Source organism: Delphinapterus leucas, chromosome X (genome assembly GCF_059928025.1).
Source record: "Delphinapterus leucas isolate spDelLeu-1000000601 "Yukka" chromosome X, BTC_Dleu_Yukka2, whole genome shotgun sequence".
NCBI lineage: Eukaryota > Metazoa > Chordata > Mammalia > Artiodactyla > Monodontidae > Delphinapterus > Delphinapterus leucas.
Window position 1 is genome coordinate 124,545,482 of NC_143150.1, and position 26,815 is coordinate 124,572,296.

Genomic DNA, 26,815 nt, shown 5'->3' on the forward strand with positions numbered 1-26,815 from the left:
AACTGATCGCAAAGGGAAGAAATGATAGACTTCAAAATCGGATGGCAGCAGCTCATTTCCAACTGGGGGCAAGCCGAGGATGGAGGCAAAAGGGAAGAGCATTGGTCTTGGGTCACAAGAATTGGGTCTTATTCCCAGGGGGCATAGCCAGCTGGGGGCCCTTGGGCCATCTCTCAGTGCCCCCGTTTCTTCATCTGTGCAGAGGTAGAATGGTGACTAGACTTAATGATTCTTACAATCATAATGTGTCTAATAAAGTAGCATGGATCCCCACGCTCCCATTCTCTCTCCATCTCCTTCACATTATTTTACTTTTCTCCAAAGCATTTATCAACATGCCTGACATATTATATATTCCTTTTTTTTTCGGGGAGGGGGGAGGTCAGTGTCTCCTTGCTAGAATGCAAGCTCCCTTGAGGCAGGAACTCTGTATTTTAGTCGCTGTTTAACTCCAAAAGTTGGAAAAGCCCCAAACATACAGCAAGCTGTAGGAATCAACCTTTCCCATCTCTAACGCCCCAAGAAGAATCATGAATATTTGTTATTAAATGGTTCCCCAAACTTTCTAAGCCCAAGAGAAAAACCAACATTACTTTCAGTTCTTATTTCATGATTCTCTAGCTACATCTCTTCATTCATCCCTGCACACCATCACATTATGTTACTTTCTGCATAAGGTCTGACTTCCCTTGAACCCTTACTCACAAATCTGTATGTCATGTTTTCTTTAGGTACCTTTGCAAAACTGACGATGTTTTAAAACTTCGTTGAACACACCAGTCAGAATGGCCATCATCAAAAAGTCTACAAATAATAAATGCTGGAGAGGGTGTAGAGAAAAGGGAACCCTCCTACACTGTTGGTGGGAATGTAAATTGGTGCAGCCACTATAGAAAACAGTATGGAGGTTCCTTAAAAAACTAAAAATAGGGCTTCCCTGGTGGCGCAGTGGTTGAGAGTCCGCCTGCCGATGCAAGGGACACGGGTTCATGCCCCGGTGTGGGAAGATCCCACATGCCACGGAGTGGCTAGGCCCGTGAGCCATGGCCACTGAGCCTGCGCGTCCGGAGCCTGTGCTCTGCAATGCGAGAGGCCACGACAGTGAGATGCCCACGTACCGAAAAAAATAAATAAATAAATAAAAATAGAGTTACCGTTATGATCCAGCAATCCCACTCCTGGCCATATATCAAAAGAAAACCATAATTCAAAAGGATACATGCACCCCTATGTTCACTGCAGCACTATTTACAATAGCCAGGACATGGAAGCAACCTAAATGTCCATTGACAGATGAATGGATAAATATGTGGTACATATACACAATGGAATATTACTCAGCCATAAAAAAGAATGAAATAATGCCGTTCGCAGCAACATGGTTAGACCTAGAGATGATCACACTGAGTGAAGTAAGTCAGACAAAGACAAATATCATATGATATCGCTTATATGTGGAATCTAAAAAAATGATGCAAATGAACTTATATACAAAACAGAAAGAGACCCACAGATGTAGAAAACAAAATTATGGTTACCAAAGGGGAAGGGGGGAGGGGAAAATCAGGAGTTTGGGATTAACATATATACACTACTACATATAAAAGACATAAACAACAAGGACTTCTGTATAGCACAGGGAACTCTACTCAATATTTTGTAATAACCTATAAGACAAAAGAATCTGAAAAAGAATATACATATGTGTATATCTATATATCTATATAGATATGTATTTAAAACTGAATCACTTTGCTGTACACCTGAAACTAACACAACATTGTAAATCACACTTCAACACTGTAAATCACTTCATTGTAAATCACACTTCAATTAAAAAAAAAACTGTTGAATACATCATATCCGCTCTCCTTATTCATCGCTCACAGAAAAAGAGGTCTTCTCCTTGGGGTCCAGTATTTCAAAAGGAAAACTAATTTTCCCTTCCCACGAAAAATCCAATGAAAGCTTGGAAAGGCACTCATGGGCAGATCAGTAACATCTTTCAAAAAGGCAGTTACAAACACACCAGGCCTACAAGATGTTGTCTTTTATAGACTCTTCATTTTTCTAGGATGCAAAAATATCAGAGGACTAGCTTGAGATGAATGGTGACTACTATGGAAAGTCAGGAATGGCTAAAAGAGGAAAAATTCCCCTGTAGTAGAGTCATATGTTTTCCTCATTAGTTCTTCCTGTTTAAACCCTTAGCATTCCCCCTCCATCTTCTCTTCACACTCCCAAGTACATTTCAGACCTCCCTCATTCCCTGATCGGTTTTTGTATTTCATTTACGGGCTGGTGTGACAAAATCCTGTGGAAAATCATGCAGACAATCACTTGCCTAGAACACATTTGTCGGTCTGGACTCAAATGAATTTAAAAGTTGCCAAACATACTATTTGCAGGCCGTGTACTCACACCCCTTAATGACAGGGATCTCTGCCTTGGTCGGAATCTGTAGGAAGCAATGGTGATGCACCATCGTCCACCATTCTTGGTCCCAGCATTGTCACACTGCCCAACTCAAGTGTTACTCATCCCACAGAGCTACCTGGAAGATGCTATTGCGTGTAACATCAGTCCCGACAGTTTTCCCTTTTAGCACTTTTTTTTTTTAATTTGTTTATTTTGTTTTGTGTTTTCAAATCTTGAGGCCCAGAACTCATCCTGATACAGGCAGATGTGGCAGCATTAGAAGTAGGTAGGTTGTAAATGTCCACCAACAGGTGAATGAATAAAGAAGATGTGGTACATATATACAATAGAATATTACTCAGCCATAAAAAAGAATGAAATAATGCCACTTGCAGCAACATGGATGGACCTAGAGATGATCATACTAAGTGAAGTAAGCCAGACAAAGACAAATATCATATGATATTACTTATATGTGGAATCTAAAATAAAATGACACAAATGAACTTATATACAAAACAGAAATAGACCCACAGACATAGAGAACAAACTTATAGTTACCAAAGGGGAAAGGTGGGAAGGGGTAAATTAGGAGTTTGGGATTAACAGATACACACTACTATATATAAAATAGGTAACCAACAAGGACCTACTGTATAGCACAGGGAACTACACTCAATATTTTATAATAACCTATAAGGGAAAAGAATCTGAAAGAGAATATATATATGTACATATGTATAATTGAATCACTTTGCTGTACACTTGAAACTAACACAACACTGTAAATCATCTACAATTCAATTTTTAAAAAAAGGTACAAAAAGAAAGGGAATATGACAAAGCAAAAAAAAAAAAAATAGAAGTAGGTAGGTTTGCCAAGAGCCTACGTGGATACACAGGCCACCATGTTCTATTTCTCTTTGTTCAACAATGCCTCCGCTTATTCTTATTTTTTCTCTTCTGGCTTTGAGCAATGATGTGTTTTGTTCCAAAAGAGAACCACCAAAGAAAGGAGTTGTGCATTGCTCATCCAACCTCAGGGCGCTCTTTTTGTAGGATTCTTCTGCCCACTCACTGTTTCATATGCGAAAGCATTTAAATTCAAAACTCGCTAAGTCAGAACTGAAACTATGTGGGTTTCAGGTCTCCTTTTCCATTTGCCCTTCTTTAAAAACCAGGGAGTCCTACAGGGAGATGTGCGTGTGTGCCAGGAAGGGTGAGTGAGAAGGCTGTGGGGTGCTGTGCTGGAACCCATGATGCTGTGGCTCGCCTATGAATCACAGACCTTTAGAGGTGGAAAGACCCTGATCCAATTCCATCGTTCTACAAATGAGAAACTCAAAGCCAGAGAGAGGGACCCGCCCAAAGTCACATGGCGAATTAGAAGCCAAGAGCAGACCCATACATCTTGGCTGCAGTTGGGTGCCCTAATCTAGATCTATTTGGTCTCCTATTCCCCAACAAGATCAGAGAACCATGCAATAATAAAAAAACCTTGAAGCCAATGGCAAGTCCCCACACACTACTTAATATGAAAGAGCATCTCTACCTATTTTTAAAGAAGGCAACATGAGCCAGGATCTAGACCTAGTGAGGAGTTCTTAGTAGTCCTTATACAGAGAGATCTGTGTGACTCCCAACCAATTCTATGCAACCACAGTTCAGGTGACTTACGTTCAACATCAAGCAACCTAGAGAAGTGAAGTACTGAGGAGCCTTGGGAGCTGAGTTAACTGGGACATTTTCTTGGTAGAGGTAAGGTTCTGGGGTCATTGCCAATTAGATGAAGAAGTCCCTAGAAGCCATCCCATGAGGAAGGCCTCGGTGACTCTAGTGGGTCGGGATTTTCCAAACAAGTTCATACCAGCCACATGTTAAGAGCCAAATAACAGTCACAAAGGAATCCAAAGGGGAGCTTCTGTGCTGAGAATGGATGGGGCCTTTTCAACACTTTTTAGGATAACTTGTTGACAAGATGACTGTAAAAACTGTGATGAAAAGACATTAGAAACAAACGATTTTCAAGCGAGACTAAAGAACAGGTGGAAAAAGTGGTTAATGGGGCCTTTTTTTTTTTTTTTCACATGACTATTCCAGCAGCCCACGGGTCAGGCCTGGACCCTTCACCCACCCAGCCAAGGAGCCCTGATGGTACTTTCAGGAGGGAATAGGTCTCTGCAACCTTTATGCTCATAAGAAAACTGAAAGACTCTGCAACAGTAAGAAAAGAAAGCCAAACAAGCTTCAAAGGCCAAAGTCTGCAAAGATGGAAACTGTTAATTCACGAACATTTGGTCAGATTCTTACTAGATGGAGGTCAGTGGTCCTTTACTTTGTACTAAAACATAAAATTAGTTGCAGCAACCAGAGATGTGTTTGAAGGGTCAGTGCAGTGACTCTTCCCAGGCAGAAGTTGATCAAGAGGATGAACCAAGCAATGCGTGAACAGCTGGTCTCTGCCTGTGAGAGGAAATGACGGCTTAATTCCCACCCCCCTGAAATGAGATGCTGAGAAGCAATTAGAAAACAAGGCGGGGAAGCATCCAAGTGGCTGAGTGAAAACAAGCAGAGATTCTCTACTAGGGGTCTCAGATTCCTGCAGGCTCACCGTTATAACAGGGACTGAGAGATTCAATATCAAATATGTATTTTCCCACTCAAAAGAATGCAATGCCCTAGCTAGAAGATTCTTTTTAAATAAGTTTCAAAAGTGTAAAAATAATCATAGTATCTTACGGTAGGCCACAAAAATTTGAGGATACCAAAAAGGGGTCGCTTTTTTAAAGAAGTACAGAACTGCTGATAGAGCAATATAAATGGAAAATAGAAATGAAATATATCAATATAAATGAAAAATATATATGGACAAGGAGAGATCAAGGGATTGTCATAGAGGAGAATGAGGATGAAAGTCCCAGAAAAGGAGAATTTGAATGCTTCAGCTAATTTCTTTGTGGTCCCCCCCATCCCAAAGGTAGAGGGTTCTACTGGTTTTATAAGGACGGTTTGGTTAGCAGAATGTGTGAATAAGGCTAAGGTTTGGAGGAAGAATCATCGAAGTCTCTGAAAAGGGCTTTTGTTTCCAACCCAAAGGGAAAAAAATCTGAAACTTTTTTACAGTACTAAACGATTTATTCATATACTGCATATATACGCACAATGACAAGAGAGAAAAATCTTTGCAACTTTGGGGCCTTAATTTTCCGGTTCTGAAATGACCCAAACATTGTCATATTCATTCCAGAGACAGAGAAGTACAGTTTAATGAAATGATCGTTACATTTTTGAAACGTTTAGCTTAAAGGCCATAGAAATGCAAATGATGAGCAGGAAGTCAGGGCTGCCAAACCACTGAGGTAGCTGAAGGCAGATTTTCTCACTACATCCCCAGACACATGGAAAAAAGGAAAAGGAAGGCTCTAGAGATGCACGGTCTAGTAAACTTCTCAGTGTAATCTCAGGAGTACAAACAGTACTACGGACCCAGGAACTCGTGATTCAAATCTAACGTTATCCAAAATAGAAGAATTCGAAGGACAGATTAGATAGATTAGAAAAATAAGCAGAGATTCTCTACTCTGGGTCTCAGATTCCTGCAGACTCACAGTTATAAAAGGGACTTATCCCTGTTATGGGAGGGAGAAGATTCCTGAGTTCAACAAACCCCAACCCCACCATCTCTGGTTGTCTGGGACACAAAGGTGAATAAAATGCACCTTCTCCCTCAGAGCTCACACCTGGCTTACATTTTTAAATCTTTAAGGTTTATTAATAAAGGAAAAAAGAAAACCTTCAAAATCAGGGAGAGGAAATCTGAAAGCATTTTCTATTTTCTCGTGCTATGCTAGATTTTTCCCCCCCAGCTTTATTAAGACGTAAAAGCTAGATTTTTAAAAAGTCACTCTATTTTATGTTGTCTTTAAAAAAAAAAAAAAATCGCACGCTGGTATGAATCCAAGAGAGAATTCTAAAAACGTAGGTTTGTGTATTTAACCTCATATTCTATTAAAGAGCTAAAACAAATGGATTTCAATCAGTGATACTGGAGCTGAAGGCTTGAAGTTCATTATCAGCCTGTCTGGAAATGATTTGCTTGCTCTCTGGGGTTCTTGATTTTTATTTGCATGTGTTTCTGCCCAGCGGCTGAAAGGTCGGCAAGAGGAAGCACTGCTGCAGGGCCCCAGTCCGTCTCATTCTTGAGAAACAGCTGAGCTGGCTCCTGGGACAGGCTCATGCTTCTAGAATACTGTGGGCTTGTCAAGCCAGTCATCATAGCCACAACAGCACTGCCATTTCAAACACCAGATTCAATGTCATTTTTTTTTTGTTTTTATTCCATAGCCAAAGAACAGACAGCAAACACAGACACTTTTTGCCTGCTATTTTCAAGCCTTTCTTAGCAAGTCTTGGAAGAATGTATGAGCAGGCGTTCCTGCTCTGTCTGAAAAAAAAAACACACCAAAAAACAACAGTGCAGAAGAGTGCAAAAGGTTTCACTTCCTTTTTAATCTTTACTGAGCAGAAAAGAGCAGCTTGAAAATGGTGTCTCTGGGGAGGAGAGAGTCACTTCCTGGCGGCCTTTGTCAACAGAGACCCTGCCACGTGACCCATCTTCAGACAGTATAGAGAAGCACGGTTTATTATATCTTTCATGGAAACACCCAATTAAGTCATGTGGAGTGTTGACTTAGCATCCTTTCCCGAACATTCCAGGGACTCTGACAGCCAAATGGTGCAGCCATGGGTAAAATGTACCTCTCTGTAAGGTTTTCAAATGTGCTCTAAGGAGTCCATCCACGGGCCAGCTGCTTAAATGGTTCCAAGAGTCCAGGAATATAAGACTAAAATTGCATCAGTACCACGTGGATTATTCCTCTTAACAATAATACTACAGGTGGTACAAATTACATATCTATATCTATATTTGGTCATTAAGAAAAATGCCACAAATGTCTAGAAGGAAAAGAAGACACTCGTAAAATAGTAGTCATCAAATTTGAGAAGCTAATAACACAAGATACTCGCAGATTTTCTTAGTATAATTTGCAATACCCATTGGCAGTATGAACCGCTAGTCACATCCACCGCTTCTCTGCTTTTGATAAATGCCATGGCTTCCTAGTTTTTAAAGAGATAAATCCTAGGTGTAATGCTGAGCTTCAGATAATAATAATAAAGGTGTTTTATCCTGTTTTGTCACTGATTAAAAAGAAAGTGAGATGAGCTGAATGGGAAAAAATACAGCCGGGGATCACTGAATGAGAAACTCACGCTGGAGGAAACGTGTGGGCGAAACTGAACACTTGGTTCAGAGGTGAAAACTGCATCTGACTGGCTGCTTGCAATTTCGCCTTCCAGATGGCAGTTTTTCCCTCCAAGAGACACGGAAGAGATTGACAGAAAGCTGGCTTACTCCTACTAGAAGCCTTTGGTTTGGCTGTTCGTAAACTGGAAATCGAGTTAACCACATCTGCTGAATGACCAGTCAATTCAACCTCACTCTTGTTCTCTTGTAGAATTCGGCAACCCGCTGAATGGTTTTGACCAGCTTTGCCAGAAGACGAGTTAGGCGTATGGGAGTCAATACAACTTTGAACGATGCTTGTCACAAGATTTCTAGTCCCTGGGATAGGACTGCAAATCTCTTACGGCCCAAGTCCCTCTGTGTTTCCTCTGTGTGTCTTTCAGTGTCTTACCCATAACAGGCGCTTCCTAAGTGTGTGCTGAATGAATGAAATCTGCTCGTGTCCCACCCATCCCACCCCTCCAAATACATACATATAAATAAGCAAATAAATCAAAAGGATAAACAATGAGTCCATGGAAAGCCCAGACACTTTGTGTCCACATAGACTTCCACACTGTCAAACACCTGGATGCTTGGAAACATCTGGATGGTTGCCTCCATTATTCTATGTTCCTCCAGTGATTTAATGATAAAAGTAGATTATATACAGAGACAGATTCTGAAGTAAGACAAGAAATGATCTACCAATCCTATAGTCCTTTTGTTCCTACGGTCTAAAATAATTCCTATTTTATGAAAAATTTAGCAAGATCTGGATCTGCTACTTAGGATGGTTTGCTAGTACTTGACAATGAGACTCAGAATGTTGCTGTATGTTGATGTCATTTCCCTCCCTCTCTCCCCCCTCTCTTTTCTGTAAAATTTTAGAATAGTTAGCTCTTCGGTTCACTCTGATAGGAGCTCCGAGGATCCCAAAGCACCAGGCATGTCCGAGAATTCCAGGATGGCTGAGTTACTGGACCTACAGCACAGCCCCGTCTCCCAGGAATTTTCCTTTCCCAGGCTCCCCAGGCACCACCCACAGCCATACCAGCCACTCTGCAGAGCGGTCCTCAGCCAGCAGGCCCTCTCCCTGTTACCAGACCAGAAGCCATTCTGGAGAATAAGAAGCCAATATAAGGAGAAGACAAAAGGCCGCAGTGTGTGATTTCTGTCTGCCCATTGTTGTAAGCACGAGGTAACGTGGGGTTGTGGATTTTCCACAGATCAGCAAGTCTGTAATCAAGGGAATCTCTTTGTCTTTACTTCCAAGGACACGAGCAAATTGAGAGTGGTGTTTTTCTGGGGGGTCACCTTGTTTGGGGGAGTTTGTTTTTGTTTTCTTTCTCCTTCCCTTCAGAGAGGAAGGGCTTAACACAGGCCTTTAGCTTGTGACTAGGAGGTAGGTGAGAATTATCACTCAGTACAGAAACTACAGGTCCTGGGTTAGATATTTGTATTTCTCCATTTGCTACACAATACTTTATCAAGATCTTTGGCAAACGTTCTTACACTCTGACTTTCTCTATTGGTTTCATATTAACAGACCTTACCTTAGATCGGGGAAGAACACAGGGGCCACGTGGACAGATCAAATGTTTGTCAGGTTCAAACAGTTCTGTGGGTAACAATAAAAAGAAAAAAATAATTTGGTTAAGCAGTGGTTTGACTTTAAAAAGAAGATAATCACATCCATTAATCCACAGACAATTATTAAGCGTGTACTTTTGTCCAGATTTAAATTCAAGCAACAGTTATTCGGTGCAGACGCTTTCACAGACTTATCTCACTTTGTGTTCAAGCACCATTTACTGAACTAGCTTGCTCTCAGTAAGCCCTTTCTACTATAAAACCAGGATTAATTTGCATCCTAATTCCTTCCTCTTGTCTTGCTTTCTTGAAGATCCTGTGATGCACGTTCTGGCAATGTCCAATATCATTTTTCCGTTGGATGAATAGAACGTCTGTATGTATAAAAATGAATGAAAATATCTGACACCTGTTCACCACTTGCTATTTGCCAGTCACAGTTCCAGACCCTTTGTAAGTATTATCTTATTGAATTCTGGCACCAGCCTGAAGTGGTAGATGCTGGAACGCTAAAATGGTGCTACAATGATCTCCAGTTTACAGTTGAGAGCACGGAGGCACGGAGAAGTTAAATTACTTGTACATTCACACAGCTAGTTAGTGGAAGAGGTAAGATTCAAAGCTGGCTCCCTCCAACTCTTGGAGTCATGCTTCCCTTGCCTGGTGTGAGAGCCAAAATTCTAACATGGTATCTATGATCTCAGCCCCCTGGTGTTACACCAGGGGGTTATGTTATATGACATATGGTTATGTTATATGACATATGGTTATGTTATATGACAAAGGCAATGGATGTCGCTCCCTTGATTGTGTGACATCATATGGCAAGGTAGAAGGGAATTTGCAAATGTAATTGAGGTCCCAAATCAGTGAACTCTAAGTAATCAAAAGAGTGATTATCCTGGGTGGGTCTGACTTAATCAGTTGGGCATCCTCTAAAAGAGGGCTTAGGCCTTCTCTGAGTCAGAGACTCTTTCCTGATGACCTTGAAGAAGAAATCCACCATGGGTTTTATAGCTTCAAGGAAAAGAATTCTGCCCCCAAACTACTTGAACTTGGAAGGGGACACGAGCTTCCAGATGAGACCACAGCCCCAGCCGACACCTTGATTGCACCTCTGTGATATCCTGAGCCAAAGATCTAGCTACACCATTCCCAGACTCCTAATGGATAAAAACTGTGAGATGATAAATGTGTTGCTTTAAGCCATTAAATCTGTGGTAATTTGTTATACAACAGTAGAAAATTAAGCAAAAAACAAGTATGTGAATTATCTGATGACACAAATAAAACTATCAATAAAAAGTCTGGGGCTTCCCTGGCAGTCCAGTGGTTCAGACTCCACACTTCCACTGCAGGGGGCACAGGTTCAATCCCTGGTCGGGGAGCTAAGATCCCCCATGCCACGCGGCAAGGCCCCGCCCACCAAAAAAAAAGTTTGATAACCTATAAGGGAAAAGAATCTAAAAAGAATATATATATACACATATATGTATAACTGAATCACTTTGCTGTACACCTGAAACACAATATTGTAAATCAACTATATTTCAATAAAAAATTTTTTAAAAAGTTTGATCGCACAAATATGTAAAGAATGTATTATGTATTTATAAATTATATACACGAAATTACCCCCAAATAAAACATTAGATAGCCACATACACACACAAACCAGAAATTACAAAATATAACCATTGTTCTTAGCCACGTCCGTCCTCCACCACTGACAAGGTTGTAACAAGTACTGAAATTCTAACCTTCATTATCCCCTCACAAATGGACTAAAACCTGCCCCAAATAAAAGAGGCAGGCTTTTGAGAACCTGACTATAGCACTTCTAGGGGGCCTTTCACGGAAGGACACAGACTCAGCCTTTTTATGGACCCCCCCCCCCAAAGTATGTGTGCTTTGAGACCCTAAACATTCAAAGGTCATCCTGATCACTGCCTACACCGACCAAAGTCAGAGCTACGTGACCCTCATCCAGCAATCAATCAGCAAGGGTTTGTGATGGCCTAGGGCTGCATGGCTCTGCTTTCGGGAAGGGAAGCATGCTACTCCAGAAAAAGTTTGGCAATAGATAAAATACGCCCTCGATCCTTGGGCTCTATCCTTCAAACATTCCCACTATGCAAAATTTAGATTTTTGATTTTTGTTTTCTACTTTCACCTCCAGATTTTAATTTCCCCCACTTATGCAAGATGCTTCGCTAGAAATTATATCACATGAGAAGTTTGGTTTACATCCCAGGCCAGTTCATTGCAGTGATCTTGCTATGTCTACCCACTTCATGCTGGGCCTCAGTTCTCTTTCCAAAAATAGCTTTGTCTGGAAGAGGAAGCAGCAAACGTTTTCTGAAATGGGCCACATAGTAAATATTTTCTGTTCTGCAGGCCATATAGTCTCTGTCAGAGCTACCCAACTCTGCCATTGAACATGAAAGCCAGAAGCAAGCTGCAAATGAATGAGGGCGCCAATCAAACTTGATTTATGAACACTGAAATGTGAATTTCATATAATTTTTACACACCAAGAAATAGTATTCTTTTGATTTGTTTTCCAGTCCTTTACAAATACAAATGCCAGCCTTAGCATTCAGGCTGTAGAAAAACTGGTAGCTGGCCATATCTGGCCCTCAGGCCAGAGTTTGCTGACTCTGGTATGTAGAGAGATATTATCAGAGTTAATGAATTAATCATTATAGAAGATTTTTCTCTTTTTGAAATGAAAATTTTCTGAATGAAAAAGCAGCAGTATATAAATGTGTATTAAATTAGCAAAGATGTCCTTATAGTGGTCAGGTTTACAAATCATGCCACATCTTCAAAGGGGAGGCTGATTTTACTTTTGCTAAGGGAACTTGTTGTGCATTTCATTCATTCAAGAAACTCAGTCAACCGGGACGTACCTTGTGGTTCTCACAACTAAAGACCCAGGTAGTAGGTTAAAATTACCATGGAGTCCTTTGCACTATTTGACATACACACATCAGCATGTATGAAAAATAAACCATGTGATGGCAGAAGCCTTAAATGTGATTGGTGGCAATCAGCCGAGATAATCAAACCGGAAGTGACTCAACCAAATCCAGATCTCTGCCACCTTCAGATAACCATGGACAACATTCAACTGTCCAAGTTTTCCTATGTCCTCGTTCATCACATTGAGATATACACTTTTGTTCTCAGATACAGCTGACTGTAGTGCCATGCTGGCATTATGCTACAAAACAAACAGGTATAACTTTAAAGATGTAAAAGACTGGACTAGAGAGTTTGCATATTCTTAGAGAAAGCATCTCTTTAGCCAATGGGAAACATGGAGAGTGGCAATCCCATTTTCCAGAGTTCAAACTTTTAGGCACCGAATTACTATATATATATAATTTTGCCTTTTTACAAACCTCGAAAGAAAGAAGGGAGGAAAAATATGAATCATTTTTCTAGAACTAGATAGAAAACTATTCTCATGATTTTGTGTTGTCCTGTTTGCATATCAGAGTTTTGCTGGATTACACCAATTTTATGCCACTGTATCCTCTACAGTGTAATGTGTTGATGGGTAATGAAAAACCAGGAGTATCCACTTGGACGGTCTGGCAAAACTCAGTTTAGAGTAAATATAAGCTCTCTGGAGATATCTACCATGAGGAGTGTTCTTTTTTTTTTTTTTTAATTCTTCCCTATGGCCTCCAAGGGCCAACTCTGTTCTGGGATCCAGGTTCCCCTCAGTCCTCCCTCAGTGCTCTCACCCTGACTCCAAGCAGGACCTGGGATTCTCTCCTGTGCCCGCCTGAGATCACGCCCCTTATACCCACTCCCCAGCGTCTCTGTGACCCAGATATCAGGAAGTGCTGCACGTGCTCATCCCGCCCTATGGCCACCCAGGGCCAACTCTGTTCTGGGGTCCAGGCTCCCCTCAGTCCTCCCTCAGGGCCCTCACCTTGACTCCACGCAGGACCTGGGATTCTCTCCCGTGCCCACCAGACACCCCGCCCCTTATACCCCCTCCCAAGCCTGAGACCCCGCCCCGCACTCCCCTCCCCAGCGTCTCTGAGACCCGGATGTCAGGAAGTGCTGCAAGTGCTCATTCCGCCCTATGGCATCCCAGGGCCAACTCTGTTTTGGGGTCCAGGTTCCCCTCAGTCCTCGCTCAGGGTACTCACCTTGACTCCACGCAGGACCTAGCATTCTCTCTCGGGCCCACCAGACACCCCGACCCTTATACCGCCTCTCCAGCCTCGCTGAGACCCCGCCCCATACTCCCCCTCCCCAGCGTCTCTGAGACCCGGATGTCAGGAAGTGCTGCACGTGCTCATCCCGCCCTATGGCCGCCCAGGGCCAACTCTGTTCTGGGGTCCAGGCTTCCCTCAGTCCTCCCTCAGGGCCCTCACCTTGACTCCACGCAGGACCTGGGATTCTCTCCTGTGCACACCAGACACCCGGCCCCTTATACCCCCTTCCAAGCCTCTCTGAGACCCCGCCCCACACGCCCCTCCCCAGCGTCTCTGAGACCCGGATGTCAGGAAGTGCTGCACGTGTTCATCCTGCCCTATGGTCTCCAAGGGCCAACTCTGTTCTGGGATCCAGGTTCCCCTCAGTCCTCGCTCAGTCAGTGCTCTCACCTTGACTCCAAGCCGGACCTGGATTCTCTCCTGTGCCCGCCTGAGACCCCCGAGGAGTGTTCTTTTTAAAGCTCATTGTTTGTTTTAATCCAATGGAAAAAAAAAAAAGATAAAAACTGAGGAATAAGATCTATAAACAAAAAGCACAAATATTAAGACTGGCAAATGGAAAAGGGCAGTCAGGGGATGAACTGAAAGCCAAGTTCAACTTTCAGATTGTCCTGGCAAAACTGTCATTAAAGTGAAGGATTAAGGCCCACCTGAGCACAATGTCTTAAACTCAGTAAGTCTTAATGAAAAATCTACTAGTATATGTCCTTACAGTGCTTTCAAATACAGTTTTCTGTTTATATGACTACAGATACACACATGTGAAAAATACAGAAAAGTACAAAGAAGAATATACAATTAAAAACCGAATCCACCACCTATTACTAATGCCTTCTGTTTTTAAGGAGAAGGGCTACTATTTTCATTATTGCAACAAAAATTTCAAACTTTTTGAACTATAACAGTCAAATAAAATTAATAACCCAACATCTAACTATAGAACTATGGAAACTCTAATCTAGAAAAGTCATGACATGACCAAGACCACCCAGATTCTCATATGTCCAATCAGGATAAGAAATTAGTATTCTCTAACTTATAGCCTAGTTCTTAAAGGGCAAAATCTTTCAGGCAGTAATCCCAAGCAAGAACCAAAATTTGTCCTCAGCCCTGGAAGAGCTGTGATTTACAAAATACCAGCTTCTTTGTAAGATGAGACCTTGATGCCGAAAAGAATTAGTGTTCCTTAGGTTTTGTAGCTCTCTAATTAAAGAGGAGTTTTAGACTTACCCCCCAGAGGTTTTAATATTGTTACTTTAATTTATAGCTGTTCTTTAATTTTAATAGTCAAATGAAAGTTTTAATTATAGTCAAGCAGGTCTTCATATGGAAAGATGGCACTGCTAGCTCACCTTCCAGAGACCACGTGTTTTCAGTTATTTTCTGGGGGTGGAGGTAACCACACTGAATATTTTACCCATCCTGATTCAAACAGCATACATTTGCCCAAGATCTCTCTAGACAAAGGTAGGACCGAGACCACATCTACAGAAATACACAGAATTAAGCTGCCATGTCAAATCAAGAGCCTTGATTTTAGCTGCTTTATACACCAAGCAGCCTGTCATAAGCTGTTACAAACAGAACACTTCATTATGTTAACAGATGGTCCGTGTACTAACAAGATATGAGGAGTACTGAAATGTTAAAAACAAATCTAGGGCTTCCCTGGTGGCGCAGTGGTTAAGAATCTGCCTGCCAAGGCAGGGGACAAGGGTTCGAGCGCAGGACGATCCCACATGCCACAGAGAAACTAAGCCCGTGCGCCACAACTACTGAGCCTGTGCTTTAGAGCCCACGAACCACAACTACTGAGCCCACGTGCCGCATCTACCGAAGCCCCGCGCTCTAGAGCCCGTGCTCGGCAGCAAGAGAAGCCACCGCAATGAGAGAAGCCCGCGCACCGCAATGAAGAGTAGCCCCCACTCGCCGCAACTAGAGAAAGCCCGCGCGCAGCAACGAAGACCCAACACAGCCAAAAATAATAAATTAAAATAAATAAATTAAAAAAAAATCTAGGTCGAATACTTGGTAGCCAATTAAAAGATGTTATCTTTTGTTGTTTTTGTTCACTTTCTTTCAATAAACTTTATATTGTTTGTCACAACTAAGAAACTAACAAGGCTACGTTACTGTTAACTAAAGCAAGACTTCATTCCAATTTCACCTGTTTTTCCATTCAATGTCCTCTTTCTGTTTGAGAATTCAATCCAGGATTCCACATTGCGTTTCATCATCAAGTCTTCTTAGTCTCCTCTGGGCTGACAGTTTCTGCATCTTTCCATATTTTTTCATGAACTTGACAATTTCCAGTAGTGTCAGCCAGGAATTTTATACAATGTCCCTTCATTTGGGTTTGCGTGATGTTTTTCTCATTAGACTGAGGTTATGTTATGCATTTTGGGAAAGTGCCAAAGTTCCCTTCTCTTCATAACATGTCAGCAGGTACCTGATATCTACATGACATCACTGAGGATGTTACCCTCCATCACTTGGTTAAGGTGCTGTCTGCCAGGTTTCTCCACTATAATACTGCTGTTTTTCCCTTCCCTGTCCATACTCTATTCTTTGGAAGGAGTCACTAAATCTAGCCCAGTGTGGGTGGGAGCTGGGGAGGGATTAATCTTGCCCTCTTGCAATTCAGTTGTTTTTTTTTTTTTTTTTTTTTTTGCGGTACGTGGGCCTCTCACTGTTGTGGCCCCTCCCGTTGCGGAGCACAGGCTCCGGACGCGCAGGCCCAGCGGCCATGGCTCACGGGCCCAGCCGCTCCGCGGCACGTGGGATCCTCCCAGACCGGGGCACGAACCCGCGTCCCCTGCATCGGCAGGTGGATTCTCAACCACTGCGCCACCAGGGAAGCCCAATCTTGCCCTCTTGGATGGAGAGTATCTAGATACATCACTTGGAATTATTCTGTAAGGAAGATGTGTCTCTTCTCCCCTACGATGTTATCTCTTCATGCCCGAAGCATGGTGACCAGGCAAATTTTCATTCAGAGAAAACTTCTTTTGAAACTCAACAGTTCATTAGAGAGCCATTATGATGAAAATCAATTATTGCCAGACACTGAATGCTCTGTTTTTAGGAAAATTTCACCTCGCCATCTAGGAGAAATGAGACATTTCACTGTCTAATTAACAGTGAACTTGAGGTAGAATAAGAAACAAAAGAGCAGGGAAAAAAGGAGTGAAGAGGGTGGAAAGGAGAAGAAAAAGGGTCAGGCCAGCCGAAGTGCCCACCCACTGGTGTAAAGAGTTATTCCCTGCCACGTATGCCCACTCAGCGGGAGGGAATTCCTCCCAGGTCACTAGCTGTTCAGGTCAACTTACCTAGAGACAGGTTTTTGCCTGGTTATTAGTCCGCTAGTCAACAGCCATTATGCCTTATGCATTTGACGCAAATGTATGCATCTCTGACTTGTAACAAAAACGGTTTTACTTGGGTGTCAGTCTACCCAGTCTACCACTATGGATAAACTCTACCTGAAATGATTAAGCGGTTTAAACAATTATAATCAACTACACGTATTACCATGGATGCACAAGTTTAGCTTTGTTCACCAAGCCCTTTCATTGACTGGGAAAATGTTTTCTGATATATGACAGGTCAACATCTTGGTTCTCTTGTCTAGATTCCTTTTATTTCCTCTTTCTCATTTTGTTGTTTTTTGCTGTTCTCCCTTTCTTATGTATTTTTCCAGGGGATTTTACAGATTTCTTAATAGATTTTTCACCAGAGCTTTACTATCCTGGGGAATCTCTCTGCAAATCCTGTTTTCTTTTACCCCTTTGTACCCCCATGGAAGACATGGGTTACTTGCCTTTAGAACTCTGCTGACTTTTGGCACCTGCAGAGTTACATACACACACCCAGCCTCCACCCCCCTCCCCCGTGTGAGAAGTGGTTCTAGACTTCCCTTTTAAACTAGCAGGTGCCGTGGTCAGAGGAAATCCTGTCGTCTGGTGAGGGAAAGACTAGTGACTTGGCTGCATCCCACCTGGTGAACCATCTGGCTGAAAAGGCAACAAATCAGTCTCTGGGAGGATGCCTGGTTTTGTCCCTTTAAAGCATCCCTACGTGGCCCACGTTATAGGATCCAAGGAGCCACAACACCCAACGTTTATGGTCAGCAATGTGACAATTATGAAGACTTTGATTCTATTAGATCAGAATACATCTCCATCCTCCCAACGTGGAAAGCGGCAAAGAAGTTGATTGACTATTCACAGTCAGGGCCAAGTAAGTAGCGAGAGAAACAAACAAGGAGACAGAGCAAGGTAGAGGATGCAGAGATAAGCTGCTGCCAGTGGATGATGCTCGCAATTGAAAACAATGTTTTAATTAATGAACAAGTTGTGGATCTAGATGCCAAAGTACAGGAAGTGCAGACCACGTGATGAGCTGCACCATTCAGTAAACAAATCCAGACTGTGAGAAACTTTACAAGTCAAATACCCCAGGTACTCCAACAAAAAGAAATTGTAAGGAAAGGGAAGTGCCAGAGGAGGGATCTGCAGATGAAAAGACACAAGTTTTAAAAAATGACTCAGACTCAATTTGCGTTCAGTTAGAGTATAGCACCTAGGGGTGCACACCCAAATGCTAAAATCATAAGAAAATGAAAGCAAATTATTAGTATAAATGTACAGAAGGGGTTCATTTGGGGGTGCTGAGACTGGAATGGAGCCCAGGTAGGCTCCTGGGGTAGGTGGCCAAGTTCTATTTCTTGACCTGAGTTTCCATTAGAAGAGTTGGATGTTTGCCTCATAACGCATTAAACTCTATGTTTGTGGGTTTTTGTAGTTTCCTTTCTTCAATTTTACAATAAAAGGTTAAAATGTCTCTAGTTACCAATAATTATAACTTGAGAGATTGCACATTTAAAAATCCCTATCTCTGCCTCCTCTTGAATAATTGGAAGACTTGGCAACACTGGATCCGTGTTTCCTTATGGTTAAGTGGCTTGAGCTAAGAAGGGGCTGCTTCCTCTCTCGACAGAGCCTGACCTCTCCAGTTATTTATGTGACCTGTGCTGGGCACCTGTAAACACATGAATCTGTGACCCCTGGGGTGGGGAAAACTAGCTCTTTCCTACACCTTTCACTGGCAAGATTCCTATACGTTGTGCATAAATTCAATAGCAAACGATTCAACTCACATTTCTCAAGCACGTACTCCACAGAGCTCCATGCTAGGATCTCTTCTGTCCGTCTCCAGCCCAGGAGCCTCCAATCTGGGGGAGGGAAATCGAGATTTAGGTAATTACCCTACTCCAGAGAGGGGTAGACTCTAAGTCTTCATAGAAAGTACCAGCAGAATGCAGTGGGGATTGCAGGAAGACAGAATCAATCTGAGCGAGGATCTAGGGAGACTTCTTGGAGGATGTGAAAGGACTTGGGCCTTGGAAGGTAACTGGGATGAGGCTGGGGCGTGGAGGGAAGAAAGAGTCTGATGGAAGGGAAAGTCTGAACCCAAGGACACGGCTGGAGGTTGTAGAGCAATGTTTGGATTAGATTCCCACTGCTGGTGAGTGATGGATGTGACTGGTGAGTCACAAGATACAGCTGACTTGTCAAGTTACTTGAATGATAATGATGCCATTGACTAAGTGGGGAGGACAAGTTCTGTAGACAGGGTGACTTTAAGCGATGATCACGTGGAGATGTCTAGCCAGATGGAGCCCGAGAGAGAGTCAGATGGAATCCAAAGGAATCCTAGAGTCATCAGGTTAAAGAAACTTACTAGGTAAAGCCATGGGGAAAGGAAGAGCATAGACAAGGAAGAATGCAGACGAGGAAGAGTGTAAGCTCAAGGTTGGCTCATTGCACAAACCAATATTTAAGGGATAGTAGAAGAAGTACAGCCAGAGAAAAAAATGAGTGAAGAGAAGCAGGAGAATTTAGGACCAGGGGAGACACTGGAATGACCATCCAAATAGTGACAGGTGGATGAGAGATGAAATTTTCCAGGATGAGGGAGGACAGACCTTGTCTACTTGGCCATTTAGATTAAAAAAAAGGGAAAGGCTATTTGGACATCCATGAGAAGTAGCCATTTATTTTTCCTAACTAAGCAATGTCATTTATTCTCATGCCGATTTTCTTTAAATTTAAAAATAACTGTGTTGACACGTTTGTTGCATCTTTACATTTCCTAAGTTGATATTTTTGATTAATTTCAATGAAGCATCTTCTACATTCTATGTCAATAGAGGTGTAAAGCCCTCAAGAAGAGTTGAGAAGAGATAACCAGTAGCCATCATTTTCTTTTTTAATTGAAGTATAGTTGATTTACAATGTTGTATATGCCATCATTTTATATTTCCACCATAAAGATGGTACCTGTAACATAATCAACCTCGAGAGCATAGATTGTAGTAAAATGTAGTTAAAATAATTAGGCAGTGATGAGCTATGAGTATCTATGACCTTTACTTTTAATAATTTATTTTGTTGTACGTTTATATCATTTAATTTTTAATAGTGGCTGTGTTTAGCAAGCAGCTCTCAAGTTTCTAAAAAAATTTTAACATCTGGAATGGCTCACAAAAAACTGGTAACTAGCTACCTCGGGAACATGGGCTGGAGGTTCGGAGAACTTTTTCATTCACTCTATTCTATACTGTGTGATTTATTTTAAATAAACAGATGTGTATTACTGTATAATAATTTTTAAAGTTTAAGAATACCATATTAAATACCAGTTGTGTAACGAGAGGAGAGTTAAAAATATATATTTGCTTTCACGTATACGTTGGAGGCTAAACAAGAAACTAGTAAAGAGAGCAAGGGAAATCTGTTGAAGGGGAATATACTTCTCATATTGTTTTAATATTTGAACCAGATAAATGTGGTCTCTGTTCAAACAATTTTAATAATTAAAAATAATTTTAGCAGTGGGGGAGGGATGGATTGGGAGTTTGGGATTAGCAGATGCAAACTACTACATAGAGAACGGATAAACAAGGACGAACTGTAGAGCACAGAGAACTATATTCAATATCCTGTGATAAACCATAGTGGCAAAGAATAAGAAACAGAATGTATACATATGCATAACTGACTTACTTTGCTGTACAGTAGAAATTAACACAACATTGTAAATCAACTATACTTCAATATAATAAATTTAAAAAATAAAAACTACAAATAAAAATACTTTTAAAAGGTCAACCTCGGGCTTCCCTGGTGGCACAGTGGTTAAGAGTCCGCCTGCCGATGCAGGGGACGGGGGTTCGTGCCCCGGTCAGGGAAGATCCCACATGCCGCGGAGCAGCTGGGCCCGTGAGCCATGGCCGCTGAGCCTGCGCGTCCCGAGCCTGTGCTCCGCAACGGGAGAGGCCACAACAGTGAGAGGCCCGCGTACCGCAAAAAAAAAAAAAGTCAACTTCTATCCCCCATGTCCCCAAAATGGGAGAAAATTTGTACTGTTTATGATTACATACTGGAGACTCTGCCTCTCCTGAGGACATGCTCCCACTGAAAGCAGAGACTTTTTCCTGGTTTCCATGACAAATATGTGGCCAGGGCATCTTGAAAATGATCCTGGGAGTGACTCACTGTCCAGATAGGCAGCTGCATCAACACCGGCCTCACGACTCAGATAGGTAGGGTGCCACGGCTATAAGCAAACAACAGTATTCAGGTGAAGACATTTTTTCCAGGTAGAAAGTGGAAGAGGGCCAGACATTCTTGAAGCTCTATCCATCCATTATTCCTCTCATACTAGTGTTGGAAATGTGTGTTTGACTAATCAACAGGTGATGTTTGTTCAAGGACTGCTGAAAGGCAGGCACCTGACCGAATTCAAAGCCAAAATTCTGAAGCCACTTCCTGGTTCTCAAAGAGCAGAAACCTTCTTCCCGCGGCGCAGAAGCAGAAGTGCTGAAGGCCGCGCCCAATGACTCCAGCGGTGCACAGTTTTCCTTTATCACGCCAACGTCTGTTGTCCATCAGGAACCCGAAAAGCATCTGCCTCTCCCGTCCTTCTACAAGCCCTTGCTGGAGCCACTAATGACGAGCAATTTCTCTGCCAATCATGGGAACTCCATGAGATGTGCGGTTGATCAAAATTAATGTTAAAGATCTAGTTTGAATTGAATGGGAATGCGATTTACACATATGCCTCTGTATTCTTTTGAAAAAGCACAGCCGTGACACGTGAGAGTGTTGATTGCAAACAAGCCCTAAGATGACTCTTAAGATGAAATGACAGCACAGGCCTGCATCAGCCGTATCTTTTTTTTTTTAAGATTATTTTACTTTTTAAAATTTATTTATTTTTGGCCGCTCCTGCGGCATGTGGGATCTTAGTTCCCCGACCAGGGATCAAATCCACATCCTCTGCATTGGAATCGCGGAGTCCCAGCCACTGGACCGCCAGGGAAGTCCAGCCATATCTTTTTTCTTTTTTTTTTTTTAATTTTTATTTTAAGGAGTTCCCTGATGGTCTAGTGGTTAGGATTCGGTGCTTTCACTGCAGAGGCCCGGGTTCAATCCCTGGTCGGGGAACTGAGATTCCACAAGCCGTGCGGTGCAACCCCCAAAGAATTTTCTAAAATATCAGATTGGAGTATAGTTGATTTACATGCATCAGCCGTATGTTGACAGGGCCTTTGAAAAGATTCCCTATAACATGACATCTCTACAATGTTGAGTCTCATCAAGCAGAACAAGCCCACAGGCCTACATAAATAAGTTGCTTTTATTTTCCATATTGTTGGCATATAAATTTCGAAATGGCATTCATTGGTTTAGACGTCTAAGGTGGAACACATAAAAATCATGTTCACGTTAGAAGGAATGACAGAGTTAGAGATTCGCCTTTTTGCTGACATCATAGATAGCACGGGTTCGGACAAGCATCACCCATAAATGCTGAAACCACGTGGTAAAAGTTTGATGAGATACAGGAGACCTGAGTCTCAAAGTATCTCCCCACAGGTTATTAATGACAAAGGGAAAACGCTAGTTTCCCAGCAGAGAAAGCTGGTGGCAACCCTGGAAACAAGCGGTCCCTCGTCACCATCAGCGATGGCACAACTGGACGTCACGTGCCTCTCCTGTGAAAAACCGAGGACACGACATCCCTCACCGGGCGCTCCTACCAAAATGATCGGATTCTACCCGTGAAAAAACAGGAGGCAAACCCAACTGAGAGAAAGTTGACAAACCAGCTGGTCTGTATTCTTCCGAAATGTGAGAGACAAAGAACAGCTGAAGGATGGTTTCAGATTAAAGAGGCACAAGAACTAAATGCCTCTCGTGAGCCTGCACTGGATCCCGGTGAGGAGGAAAAAAAAGGCTGGCAAAGACATTAACAGAGCAACTGGCAAAATTCAAATCTGGGCTTCAGCTTCGATGATAATAGCAGTACACTGGATGGTCCATTTCCTGAATTCAATCTTGGTACTGTGGTTCTGTAGGAGAACGTCCTTATTATAAAAGCCACCATGTATTGAACACCTTTAATGTACGAGGTGCACGTATTTCTTTCAGCCCTCAGGAGAAGCCCACACGTTGGGACCATTCCCCTTCCCCACTTTGCAGAGGAGAAAAGAGAAGCTCAGAGCAGTTATGAAGCATATGCAAGGCTGCACAGCTAATAGGGAGCTGACCAGGAAGAAGAGACAAGTCCAGTGGTGATGGCATGGAAGACTGTATCTTGTGTCTATTAGCACCTGGGAGGCTGGACAAAGGAATGGAAAACAGAGGCTCTTGGAGGAGTGTCAGAACTGGGGTGTACAGGGCGACTTGGGAAGGGCCTGGGGAGGTGAGAGTTTTAAATCAATGCCAAGTGATTGACGAGTAGTGGGGGCTAGACTGAGAAAAGTCAGGAAACGAGGCCATGAGGAGGCAGGAGGCTGGGGGATGGATGTCTTGATAAATGTGCCTCTGACTCACACTGAGAAAACATCTTACATCACAGGCTGGTTAAACACACATACACACTCTCACATAAATAACTGAAACAAAGTTTGATTAAACAGTAACCTACCTTTACCATGCAGGAGAGCCTGGTCCTTCCCGTTCTGTTGCTCTTTAGTGATTTGTTTTGGCTTGTTCATTTTTTTTGCTTTGCTTTGTTTTTCATGCTGGCAAGAATCAACTAAACTGATTTCCTGAAACTGGAAGGGGACAGGGTGGCTGTGGTTTGAAAACCAGGCTCTAGGGTGTGGCCCAAGCTTGAGGGGGCGCTGGATTGGGGGAGTCAAGGTTAGAATGGCAGTCAGCTCTCTAGTGTGGAGACCACCCTTTCTGCTTTCTTTCCTCAGCTAAGCCTAAGCCCCTCACAGCTCTGTTTGCCTGGTCCTGTGATCCAAAGCCTTAACCACGCCTGCACCCTAATGAAGCCCTAATTGGAAACACCTGTAGTACCAAGCATGGCAGCAGGGCCCCAAGTCACAACTGGCCTTGGTCAAGCCAAATACCTGAGAAATTCTAAACATACATAGACATCAACATACATAGGCGTCAGCTTCCAGGAGAAGAGGAAAGAAAATACATCATAGCTGTTTCAAGGGGATACGGTCAAAAGCGTTGCCTTCCTTGGGGCAGGCAGTCCTTAATGTCTGGGTTAGCGTCAATTGACCTCACCTCTTTCCGATCTGAATAATTAATTCTTTGCTACTTGGGTTGAGGACCTAAACAGATGGACTTTTTCGTATCCATCTCTCCTGACGGGAAACTTCATAACCTATTTCAGAAAAGCAGGCCTGAGTAGATGAAGGTTCAAAACATTAGTTGCCAATATGTTTGTTCTTGGCACATGTATGCATTCATGCATCTCTGTGATAACATGGGGCTTTTAAAGAGAAAGTCAGTGGAATCTTTGAGGAATACTTTAGGCATATCTGTTTGGCTTCAAGAATTTATGTTTGGATATAAGAACTCACGGTGCTTTTGTCTTCCTAGCTGAAGTTAAACAATAATTTTTGAAATGATAACGTCAGGGTTACATATTACAATCCTTTCTTCAAATAACCCAGTTTATATTCTTTTTACTTTGTTGTTTTCTTTTTAATTTTCATGACTGGCCTCTCCAATTACTTCTACTACTATATTTACTTATTTTCCCAGATGGTATTTGCCTGGTGGACATTTCCAATTACTGTACCAGAACAATTGTTTTATCCTATGACCACCTGTGTTCCTCACCTCTGTCATCATAGTAAACATACAACCAATCCCAAACCTTTGATGTTCCTTCCATTCCATTCCCCTTGGTCCCCACTCACTCACAGCTCCTAGAAGTTTCTTCTTAGGACTCCTTATACCATGGAGTAAGTTTCTGATAAATATGAAAAAACTGCAGTTATCCTCTCTCCTCCCACAAACCCACGTCTTCAGTAAAATGTCTCTGCCCACAGAGCTGATCACCAGTTTACCACTTCAACCATTGTGGTGTAACTAGATCTATGGGTCATGATTCCTAGTGGGTTAGATGGTGGCCCCCCAAGAGCTCTATCCCCGTCAAATCCCTGGAACCTGTGAATATTGACTTACTTGGAAAAGGAGTTTTTGCATATTTAAGGATCCTGTGATGAAACCATCCTGGATTGCCTGGGTGGGCCCTAAATCCAATGGCAAGTGTCCTTAGAAGAGAAAAGAAGAGGAGAAGACACGGAGAAACTCATACATGATTGAAGACTAGCTTTTTTTTTTTTTTTTTGCGGTACGCGGGCCTCTCACTGTTGTGGCCTCTCCCGTTGCGGAGCACAGGCTCGGGACGCGTAGGCTCAGCGGCCATGGCTCACGGGCCCAGCCGCTCCGCGGCATGTGAGATCTTCCCAGACCGGGGCACGAACCCACGTCCCCTGCATCAGCAGGCGGACTCTCGACCACTGCGCCACCAGGGAAGCCCTGAAGACTAGCTTTTAAAGTACAGACTCTAGGATAAGGCACTGCAAACCTCAGAGATCCCACCAAAAAAAAAAAAGTCATTTTAACCATTTCAAATATATTAACCCTCTGTCCACACCAGTATAAAAATTGGAAGCAAGTCAACATGAAAAGTGTTTCCAATATGGAGGTGTGACAGCCTGTCTTGTTGAAATGTAGACCAGGAAATACCAATGAAAGTCTGATTTATTACCTTCTCATACTCAGTTAATGTCACATGGATAATCTGCTTTGTCGATGACAAGTATGGGTAGCCACTTCTTTGCCCTACCCTCCAGGTAGCTTCATTCCGAACAGGAAGAATCTACAAACTGTCGTAAGTGCGCTAAGGGATTTTACTTCTGATAGCTCCTAGTTGCCAAAGAGCAGTTAATAAACTCCTTAGCCAAGCAGGAGGGCCCTTTACAATCTGCTTGCTGTGGATGTCCCAGCCCAAAGTATTACCTGGCAAACATGGAGCTCGGTGAATTTTTTGGGTAAACGAACCGATCTATGGCTCATGCTGTATGTGGCTGTTCGCTCACACGGGTCTGCCTCTCCCATCAGGCCCGGCTCTGATTCCGATTCCTATCCCCAGCGGCTAGGAAAGAGCTGGGTACGCAGGAGATGCTCAATACATGTTTGCTGAATAAATAAAGAATGATTTTTTTCCACCCTCCATGCAAGCCATGACATTTGGTTGAAATAAATGGATGACAGTCGATATATATAATATTATGTATATATAAATAGTATATATATTTAATCTTACGAAATATTTTTGTTTCTAGATTGGGAAAACACTATCACAAGGTCTCTGTGTAGCCAAAGGGTATCCAAAGGGTATCAGCCACTTACAGAGCTCAGTATGGTAATGAGGAAAGGCATAATTTCCTGTGGCTTGACAATAATGGGACAGGAATAGCTCCAACTGCTTTGAATAGATCATGAACGTAACCTGTCCCTCTCTGTTGAGGCTCAAAGCTCTGGAGTCCTACTAAACAGAAGTGACCCAGCCGTCCGTCAGCCAGGTGCTAGGCTTACAGATATCCTCACGTGGTCGCCATTTTGCTACATTCTCTGCGGATTTCAAAATTTGAATGACTGTTTTTGCCTCTGACAATCTTACTCAAATTGGAGAAGGAAGGTTGACAGAGGAAGGGTAAGGATTTAGCAATAAGAAATGTTTCTCTGGACAGACATAAGAAACAAACTATGGTTACCAAAGGAGAAAGCTGGGGGGAAGGGAGGGGATAAATTAGGAGTCTGGGATGAACATATACACACTACTATATAAAATAGATAAACAACAAGGACCTACTGCACAGCACAGGGAACTCTACTCAATATTCTGTAATAACCTATAAGGGAAAAGAATCTGAAAAAGAATAGATATATAT

At 42.5% G+C, this 26,815-nt stretch overlaps 1 long non-coding RNA gene across 3 annotated transcripts in view; it reads right to left on the reverse strand.

Moving 5' to 3' along the window:
* LOC111167215 (uncharacterized) overlaps positions 1-26,815 on the reverse strand; it is a 69,520-nt gene that overhangs the window by 40,257 nt on the left and 2,448 nt on the right. For 2 of the 3 annotated variants that reach the window (XR_016391418.1, XR_016391417.1), the window contains exons 2-5: positions 25,041-26,027; positions 23,533-23,662; positions 18,695-18,769; positions 9,262-9,326 (exon numbers count right to left, since the gene is read on the reverse strand). This is a non-coding gene — a long non-coding RNA (uncharacterized LOC111167215). The remainder of the gene's footprint in view (positions 1-9,261; positions 9,327-18,694; positions 18,770-23,532; positions 23,663-25,040; positions 26,028-26,815) is intronic. The other variant, XR_002642748.3, reaches the window with a different exon arrangement.